This window comes from Sus scrofa, chromosome 18 (genome assembly GCF_054392235.1).
Source record: "Sus scrofa isolate SSC_HxYL_T2T_F1_AM1 chromosome 18, Sscrofa_HxYL_maternal_Yorkshire_Landrace_v2.0, whole genome shotgun sequence".
Classification (NCBI taxonomy): Eukaryota; Metazoa; Chordata; class Mammalia; order Artiodactyla; family Suidae; genus Sus; species Sus scrofa.
Window position 1 is genome coordinate 22,451,440 of NC_139400.1, and position 8,179 is coordinate 22,459,618.

The window sequence follows — 8,179 nt, forward strand, 5'->3', positions numbered from 1 at the left end:
CCACGTGCACCCCAGGAATACCTCAGCCTTGCCAGCTGACCTAATATATCCCTGTTTTCTCAGCTCGCTCAGATCAAGACTCACACCTCTCAGGTCCCAACAGCCTTGCTTTTCTAAGACAGGGAGCGAAACACTTCCCCGGGATCAGGTCCCGGAGCTCACCTCTCTCTCATCTTCGGGACAGGCGGGGATGGTGCTTGTGTGTCACTTTGATGCCTTGTTCCCTTCCCCACAGTAGCTTCTCCTTTTCCTAAAATGACAACACTGAATAATCAGCTCCTGACAGCCGCCCCCAAGCCCAACCCCGGTCCGCCCAACCCAGCCCCTGGCCAGCACTAGCTCTGACGACACCGCCCAAAACCAAGATATTTTTCTAACCTCTCCCCACCCCCTACTCACCTCTTATTCTTTCAAGACCAAATTCTTCCCACTCCCCCCAACACCCCCTGCCAGGTTTTCTAAATAAAGAAGATAAAAAGAGTTTCTTCCATGTTGACGGCTGGTGAAATAAACTAGCTGTTGGTTATTTACCAAAATCTGATTCGGAAATGAACCAGTCTGGAACTGAGTTTGGATTTTCAGGACAAACCTAAAAGAGCTTCTGAGGTATTTTTTGAAAATTCCCCCAAAGGAGCAAGGACGTGGATTTGTGAAGCTGTGGTTATTGGCACGAAGGAGGGCGCAGGCAGGAAATTCCCCGCATAACCAGCCTCTCTCCCGAAGCCTGCTGGGGCCAGGAAACTGGACTCCTCCCCGGAGTGGCTACTCCTCCTGGGTTCCCAGCCCGGCCACCCAGCGGCTCTGACGCGACGGGCCACTTACTGTAAATTTCAGCTTCATGACATATTTTCACATCCATTCATCAAATCCCTTCCAGGCAAGAATTCAGAGAAGACGACAGCCTTTAACTTGCAGAGACACCAGCCACCTCCTCTATAAAGTCTCTGCAGTGTTCTCCCCTTCTAGGGAATCTAGTCAAAGAGCAGCCCAGATGCCCAGCCCAGAGAATTTTCCATTCTGAGAAATTCCTTCCAGACCTCTGCTGCCTACTCCTGCCACTGCACACACATGCACGTACACACGCGCACATGCACAAAGACACACACACAAGAGTACATGAGTCGTGTTACAGCCTAGCTATAACAAACATTCCCAAAATCTCAGTGGATTAATGGACCGAGGGGTTGTCTCTCACATTTAATGTCTGCTGTTCTTCCCAAATATTGCCTTGATTGTAAGGTTTTTTCCTCAATTATATGTCTTGCCTTCTAGGTCATAATTCCTGGAGGAATTGTGTCAGATATACAGGTATGTATGTATATACATATGAAAATATATATTTTTTGTCTTTTTAGGGACACACTTGCAGCATATGGAAGTTCCCAGGCTAGGGGTTGAATTGGAGCTGTAGCTGCCGGCCTACACCACAGCCTCAGCCACACCAGATCCAAGCCGCATCTGCAACCTACACCACAGCTCACGGCAATGCCAGATCCTTAACCCACTGAGCGAGACCAGGGATCGAACCGGCGTCCCATCATGGATATTAGTTGGATTCATTACCACTGAGCCACAAGGAGAATTTCAATATATTTTTATATAACTCAAATGCCCCTCTTTACAGTTTGTAGTGCAAACAGCACACCTCAACCAGGTCCCAGAGTTGGTAGTGGCTAGAAATCTAGTCTACATTTTCCCAAGCCCCAACTCCTTTGCCTTTATATATCCAAACACGTCTGAGTTCTTATTAGTATGTAGGGTGAGAAAATATAAAGGAAATGAGAAGCCTTGGGAAGGGGTTAAAGCTTATTTAGTCCTCCCCCTAGCTGTGCCCACAGCAGTGGCAGACTGATGGCTGGAGAAAACTTTCACTTCCCTGGTGTAGAGTCAAGATAAGAAAAGTGCCTCCTGGAAGCCTCTGGGCCATGCTCAGTCAAGAAACTACACCAGGGACAGGGAGAGTGGGAGTAAAGCGGTCAGAAGATACTAAATTGGAGTTCCCGTTGTGACTCAGCGGAAACGAATCTGACTAGCATCCATGAGGATGCAGTTTGATCCCTGGCCTCGCTCAGAGGGTTAAGGATCTGGTGTTGCCATGAGCTGCAGTGTAGGTCAAAGACACAGCTCAGATCTGGTGTGGCTGTGGCTGTGGCTGTGGTGAAGGCCAGCAGCTACAGCTCCAATTTAACCCCTAGCCTGGAAACCTCCCTATGCCGCGGGTGCAGCCCTGAAAAGACCAAAAAAAAAAAAAAAAAAAAAAAAAAAGATACAAAATTTCAGTTGTAAAATAAGTACCAGAGATATAATGTACAACCTGATGCCTGCAGGTAAAACTGCTGGATGCTATTTGGGAGGGTTGGTAGGAGAGTAGATCCTAAGAGTTTATAGCACAAGGAGAAACTTTTCTTTTTTTTAATTGTATCTATATGAGATGGTGAATGTTAACTTACCGTGGTCATCATTTCCCAATATATGTTAAGTCAAACAAGCACTGTACGCCTTAAACTTATACAGCAATGAAAGTCAACTATTTCTCCACAAAACTGTGGGGGGAAAAGAAAACGACACCAAAAATCTGAGCCCCTCTCCCAAGGATTCCTTCCACTGCTTCTCAGGGTGAGCCAGCCCCTGGAGAACTGGATCAGGATGCGCTCCAGCAAGCACCTCATGGACCCAGAACCATTATCCCCTTCTCTCCAGCCTCAGCCAGATGGACCCAGCAGCCCCTCCCTCCCTCTCCCCCCCTCACAAACTTCCCGCTAACTTCATTTTGGGAATCCAGCTGCCCATCCCTGCAACTGGCCGTGACAGGAGCCACCTGATGCTCCCTAATTCTGTAGCCCAATGCTCGGCCCCTAAGCCATACCCGCATCTTCCCAATTCTGAATCTCAGGAGGAAAGCACAATTATATAAGGCAGATTATATTAATGATTACTAAATATTCCATTTTTCCATCCTATGGGAGAATTATGCATCCCTGCCCCCTCTGAGCTCAGGAATTGTCCATATCTTGTTCTAGCCATTTAAATGTGCAGGCGGGGAGTTCCCGTCTTGGCTCAGCAGAAACAAATCTGACTAACATCCATGAGGACGCAGGTTTGATCCCTGGGCTTGATCAGTGGGTTCTGAATCCAGCATTGCCATGAGCTATGGTGTCCATTGCAGATACAGATCTGCCGTTGCTGTGGCCGTGGTGTAGGCCAGCAGCTACAGCTCTGATTCGACCCCTAGCCTGGGACCCTCCATACGCCACAGGTGTGGCCCTAAAAAGAGAAAAAAAAAATTTTTTTTAAATAAACATGGGGGAATTGAAAGGTGGGATATGCATCACTGTGGAGGAGAAATTTGTAAGAACCAGAGTGTGGTCGACATGACTCTTTCTCCCTCTGCTGCAATGACCAAGCAGCACTTTATACAGAAGCTGCTTCACTAGCTAGGATTCCAGGACAAAGACAGCATGGAGCAAAGCCCTGGCCCTCTCCTGATGCAGATGTCACGTGAGTGAGAAGCAAAGCTTTACTGTTGTTGTTGTGAGCCACTGACATGTTCAGGTTTTGGGTAAAGCAGCATAACATTGCAAATCCTGACTAACAAAGTGAATATCCAGCCCTTCCTTCGCTCCCTGAATAACCTGGGACGCCCTGAACAAATTAGACCACCTTCTCCCTCAGCATTTCATACCAAAAGAGGCCTCCCAAAGACATCATTTGGCATCTCTTCTCCGGTCTCCTGCCTGCCTTATATCTGTCTAGTAAGTGAGGAGGCTCAACACCTGTCCTGAGGGAGCGCCCGTTGTGGCTCAGTGGTTAACGAATCCAACTGGGAACCATGAGGTTGTGGGTTCAATCCCCGGCCTTGCTCAGTGGGTTAAGGATCCAGCGTTGCCATGAGCTGTGCTGTAGGTCGCAGACGTGGCTCGGATCCCGCGTGGCTGTGGCTGTGGTGTAGGCTGGCAGCTCCAGCTCCTATTAGACCCCTAGCCTGGGAATCTCCATATGCCACGGTGTGGCCCTAGAAAAAACAAAAAGACAAAAAAAAAAAAAAAAAAAAAAAAAAACCACCTGTCCTGAGGTACCCTTCTGGTTTGGCTTCTACAGCAACTGTCTGGCAATTCCATTTACTCAAAAAAGGAAAAAATCATCACCTTTCAAAGGGCAGAGCCACTGCTTATGTTTTCCTCATGTATGGACATGGTAGACACCTGCGAATGTTTTCCATCTGCGGCAATTCTGAGAGGAATTCACAGCATTCCCAGCATAGTTAGAAAACCTGAGTGATGGGTGGGAACATCTAGAATGTATTCCATTTAAATCTCTACACATGCCCTGTCCCTGTTTTAGCAACCTCCCTTGAAACAAACAAAACACCCTAGAAGCAAAGGGGACGACTGGTTATTTTTAATCTGAGAAACACAAAGATCACCCACTGGACAGTCAAGATCCCTGATGGAGAATGGAGATTACAGGGTCATGGGGTCTGTCCAAAGCCAAGCAGCTGAACTGATAGCACTGCAGATGATTTAGTGACGCGTCCACTTGGCATCAGAGGCTCTGCCGGTACAGGTTGATCTTGACGGAATTTCTGCCAGGGGAGAGGGCGGGCCCCTCTTGTCCAATTGGCCCATCAGCTGGTGCGCCACCATTCCCGCCCCGTGTGACTGCTCTGGCTAGCAGAGCTGGCCACACCTGGCTGTTGGGGCCCCACGTCGACACAGGAGCTGAATCAACCCACTGTTCCCTATGCTCGGCACCCATTGCAGGACGGCCTGGCCTGCCTGACACATGCCTGCATGTCCACCTGAGTCATTTGTGTTGGCAACCCTTGAGGGCTGATGGTGTTCCGGCTTTGGAGGCTGGCACTTCCTAATTACAGCTGTGTTTCTGTTGCTGAACCAAATTACCTCACTGAGAGCCTTAAAATAGACTCCAGCCTAAAGGAGCTGGCTGCACCAAGAGGGAGGCTTCCCAAGACTCAGGGCCTGGGTGCCCAGCCAGAGGGCAGGGCTGGAAGGTAGACTCAAAAACCCTGACTGTGAAAAACCTCAGACTCCCCCTCCTTCCTTCCGACCTATGGAAACGGAGCAGCGCCACAAAACCATCTGCTTCCAAACTAGACATGAGACTTAACTAGCAGTTCTGTCTCCATCACACTCCCACTCGTTCATTCATTCAGTCAACGTTTTACTCCCCTCCTGGATGGGATCGACTCTTGTCACCCTCTGGATCACTCTCCCCAGCCCCTCTGTTCCATGCCTGGGAGGCCGACTTCTACGGACCATGTCACCAGGCCCCCTTGCCCTCTGGCTGCCTGAAGGGTTAGGCTAATTAATGGGAGCAGAAGATGGAAATCAGAAAGTGGGAGAAGTAAGAGGCCTGGGCATCTGTTCCCTGTTCTGTCCCTGCTTGGTCGGTGTTTGCAATAACTGCATTTGTCTACCTGGGCCACTGCTCCTGGCCGGTGGCCCCTCTGCTACACATTATCGCCAATGGTTTCCTCTCTTTGTCCTTTCAGGCCCAGGAGTGGTGTATAGATTTTCTAGGGCTGCCATAACAAAATCCCACAAACTGAGAGGCTGCACACAACAGAAAAGTATTGTCTAAAGGTTCTGAAAGCAAGGTCTTAGTGAGGCCAGAATCCCTCTGAAACACGTAGGGGAGACTTCCTTGCCTCTTTTGGTGGACTGTCTGGTGGTTAGCGACAATCTTTGGCGTTCCCCGGCTTACAGGTGCACCCTCCGACCTCTGCCGCCATCATCACACGGCTGCCTTCTCTCTGCGCCTCTGCGTCTCCTCTTCTCTTCTGAGGACACCAGTTGTGTTGGATGAGGACCATCCAAGTGACCTCAGCTTCCCTAGATGACATCTGCAAAGACCCTATTCCCAAGTAAGATCACAGTCACAGAAACTGGGGTTGGGACTTCAAACCGTCTTCTTGGAGGACATATTTCAATCTAGAACAAGTTTGGCTTGTCCCACCATGGCTCGTCCCTGGACTGCTCCCTTCATCCTTTCACTCCTCTATAAATGCTCCCTTCAACAGACTCTTTTCTATGCCTTTTCAGAAAGGGCCACCTGTTCCCTACCAGGACCTTGACCGAGACGCCTACGTCTCAGATGCCCTTGAGCACCAAGTGCCAGAAGCTACTGAGAATACAGTGGTGAGCAAACAATAGCACAGTCCCTGCCTTCAAAGGGCTTACAGTCTGCCACTTAATCAGCTGAAACAAAACATCACAAAATAACACTGCAACTGGAATGCAATATCAAAGAGAGGTCCATGGTACCATGAATATGCTTTATCAATGGAGTCACTGTGGTCGGGGAGGCAGGGAGGGCTCCCCAGGCAGAGGGACACTGGAGCCAGAATGTGGAGGATGAATGGAGTCAACCAGATAAAGAAGGGGTCTTAAGCACTCCCTGCCTTGGCTACGAGAGGAGAAAGGGCCAGAAGAGGGAAACCAGTGTCTCTATTCGTCTCCAATGGCAGATCTGCCTTCATTCATTTCCCAATCCACCCACATGTGATGCTTCCCTCCAGGCAGAACTTTCACGGCCCTTGGTCCTCACAGCAGCAGATCATAGCAGAGAACCCTATGCAGAAAAGAGCACCTGAATCACCCAGGGCCACCAGAGAAAAGCAACAGTGCAGGGCATGGAGCAAGAGCCCCAGAAACTAGGGAACGGTGACGCCCAGAACACACCTCAACCTTAACACCCAACACTGAAATCTCAACATCCAGGAGGCAGCACCTCCCCTCCTGGGCTCCCCGTCTCATTGGGGACACTCCAGAACTTATCTGCTCCCTCTCTCACTCACTCAGTTCTCCCTCTCAGAAGTCATTGTATGTTTCTGTTTTTTTAGAGTTTGAGGGGAGTTTTGTTGTGTTTTTCTCTCTCTCTCTCTCTTTTTTTTTTTTTTTTTTTTGTCTTTAAGGTCGCACCTGCAGCATAGGGAGGTTCCCAGGCTAGGGGTCGAATAGGAGCTGTAGCTGCTGGCCTACACCATAGCCACAGCAACGTGGGATCTGAGCCACGTCTGCGTCCTACGCTACAGCTCACGGCAATTCGGATCCTTAACCCACTGAGCGTGGCCAGAGATCAAACCCGCGTCTTCATGGATACTAGTCGGGTTCATTAACCACTGAGCCACGGGATGAGAACTCAGTGGTCAACGCGGAGCCACCACTCACTCCCGCCCTGTCTCAGGTCTTCACCATCTCGCCCTAGAACTTTGCATTTGCTCCCTCCTTGACCGCCTGCTTTCCTGTCAAATTCACCCTCAATAGCACAGCCGCCAGAAGCAGCCACCTCCCTCCCCGGAGGGTGGCCCTCCCTGGCTCCTCCTTCCCAGGAGGGTACTGCCCAGGAGTGGCGCTAGAGGTGCTCCTTTCCCCGCCCTGCCTGCCCGCCAGCCTGCCTCCCGCTGCTCAGGCTTCATCAGCCAACGAGAACAAACCCCTTTTAGGTCCTCAGACACATCGAGTTCTCTCTCCTGCCTGTGCCAGTTTTCAGGTTGTCCCATCCCTCACCTTATCCTCTCCTGCAACCTAAGTAAATCCAACTCATGCCTAAAATCTTTTTTTTTAATGATTTTTATTTTTTCCATTATAGTTGGTTTAGGGTGCCATCAGTTTTCTACTGTGCAGCACAGTGACCCAGTCACACACACAAATACATTCTTTTTCTCACATTCTCCTCCATCGTGCCCCATCACAAGTGACTAGATAAAATTCCCAGTGCTATACAGCAGCATCTCATTGCTTATCCACTCCAAATGCAGTAGTTTGCATCTATTAACCCCGGACTCCCAGTCCATCCCACTCCCTCCCCCTCGGCAACCCCAAGTCTGTTCTCCAAGTCCATGAGTTTCTTTTCTGTGGAAAGGGTCATTTGTGCCATATATTGGATTCCACATGAGTGATATCACGTGGTATTTTTTTCTCTTTCTGACTGACTTCTCTTAGTGTGAGAGTCTCTAGTTCCATCCATGTTCATGCCTAAAATCTTTATTCAGGGGCCAATGCCTCCAAAGAGTCTTCCTGACACCCCTCCCCTCCTATTTCCTACCGAGGATCTTCCATCGTTAAATCTAACGCCCCGTGTTCCACATCTCTGTGGAGGTGTCTATTTCCGTGGTGAGAAAGAAGATTCTTTTTAGGGCAACACCCGCAGCATATGT

The 8,179-nt window shown here is 49.5% G+C and overlaps 1 protein-coding gene across 2 annotated transcripts in view; it reads right to left on the bottom strand.

The window, feature by feature from the left end:
* Nucleotides 1-8,179, bottom strand: part of LOC146394925 (uncharacterized) — a 128,056-nt gene that overhangs the window by 112,892 nt on the left and 6,985 nt on the right. Inside the window, exon 3 of one of the 2 annotated variants that reach the window (XR_014833718.1) lies at nucleotides 163-250. The exons of the other annotated variant lie outside the window; for it this stretch is intronic. The gene's annotated coding sequence lies outside the window, so the exon portion shown is untranslated. The remainder of the gene's footprint in view (nucleotides 1-162; nucleotides 251-8,179) is intronic. 2 annotated transcript variants of the gene reach the window in all.